The sequence below is a fragment of the Physeter macrocephalus genome, chromosome 9 (genome assembly GCF_002837175.3).
Source record: "Physeter macrocephalus isolate SW-GA chromosome 9, ASM283717v5, whole genome shotgun sequence".
Classification (NCBI taxonomy): domain Eukaryota; kingdom Metazoa; phylum Chordata; class Mammalia; order Artiodactyla; family Physeteridae; genus Physeter; species Physeter macrocephalus.
Genome location: NC_041222.1, coordinates 88,732,040 through 88,733,885, shown reverse-complemented (window position 1 = coordinate 88,733,885; position 1,846 = coordinate 88,732,040).

Genomic DNA, 1,846 nt, shown 5'->3' with positions numbered 1-1,846 from the left:
ACAGCTAGCCGGGAGGGAGTCCGGGAAAAAGTCTGGAACTGCCTAAGAGGCAAGAGACCATTGTTTTCGGGTATGCGAGGAGAGGGGATTCAGAACACCACCTAAACAAGCTTCAAGAGGGGTGTGAGCTGTGGCTATCAGCGCAGACACCAGAGACGGGCTTGAAACGCTAAGGCTGGTGCTGTAGCCACCAAGAAGCCTGTGTGCAAGCACAGGTCACTATCCACACCTCCCCTCCCAGGAGCCTGTGCAGCCCGCCACTGCCAGGGTCCCGTGATCCGGACAACTTCCCCGGGAGAACGCAAGGCGTGCCTCAGGCTGTTGCAATGTCATGCTGGTCCCTGCCGCCCCAGGCTTGCGCTGCATTCTGTACCCCTCCCTACCCCCAGCCTGAGTGAGCCAGAGCCCCCTTATCAGCTGCTACTTTAACGCCGTCCTGTCTGAGCAAAGAACAGACGCCCTCAGGTGACCTACACTCAGAGGTGGGACCAAATACAAAGCTGAACCCCAGGAGCTGTGCGAACAAAGAAGAGAAAGGGAAATTTCTTCCAGCAGCCTCAGGAGCAGTGGATTAAATCTCCACAATCAACTTGATGTACCCTGCATATCTGGAATACCTGAATAGACAACGAATCATCCCAAAATTGAGGCAGTGGACTTTGGGAACAATTGTAGACTTGGGGTTTGATTTCTGCATCTAATTTGTTCCTGGTTTTATGTGTATCTTAGTTTAGTATTTAGAGTTTATTATCACTGGTAGATTTGTTTCTTGATTTGGTTGCTCTCTTCATTTTTTTTGTTATATATAGATTTTTTTTTCCTTTTTCTCTTTTTGTGAGTGTGTATGTGTATGCTTCTTTGTGTGATTTTGTCTGTATAGCTTTGCTTTTACCATTTGTCCTAGAGTTCTGTCTGTTTATATTTTTCTTTGTATAGTTTTTAGCTCTTGTTATCACTGGTAGATTTGATTTTTGGTTTGGTTGCTCTCGTCTTTCTTTCTTTCTTTCTTTCTTTCTTTCTTTTTTATTACTTTAAAATTTTCTTATTTTTAATAATTAAAAAAATTTTTGATTTTAATAACTTTTTAATTTAATTTCATTATATTTTACTGTATGTTTCTCTTTCCTTCTTTCTCTTCCCTTTCTTTCTTTCTTTCTTTCTTTCTTTCTTTCTTTCTTTCTTTCTTTCTTTCTTTCTCTTTCTTTTTCTCCCCCTTTTCTTCACCCTTGTGGCTGACAGGGTCTTGGTGCTCCGACTGGGTGTCAAGCCTGTGCCTCTGAGGTGGGAGAGCCGAGTTCAGGACATAGGTCCACCAGAGACGTCCCAGCTCCACATAATATCAAATGGCGAACGCTCTCCCAGAGAGCTCCATCTCAACACCAAGACGCAGCTCCACTCCATGACCAGCAAGCTACAGTGCTGGACACCCTATGCCAAACAATTCGAAAGACAGGAACACAACCCCACCCATTAGCAGAGAGGCTGCCTAAAATCATAATAAGGTCAAGGACATCCAAAACATACCACCGGATGTGGTCCTGCCAACCAGAAAGACAAGATCCAGACTCATCCACCACAACAAAGGCACTAGTCCCCTCCACCAAGAAGCCTACACAACCCACTGAACCAACCCTAGCCACTGGGGGCAGACACCAAAAACAACGGGAACTACAAACCTGCAGTCTGCGACAAGGAGACCCCAAACACAGTAAGTTAAGCAAAATGAGAAGACAGAGAAACACACAGCAGATGAAGGAGCAAGGTAAAAACCCACCAGACCAAACAAATGAAGAGGAAATAGGCAGTCTACCTGAAAAAGAATTCAGAGTAATGATAGTAAAGATGA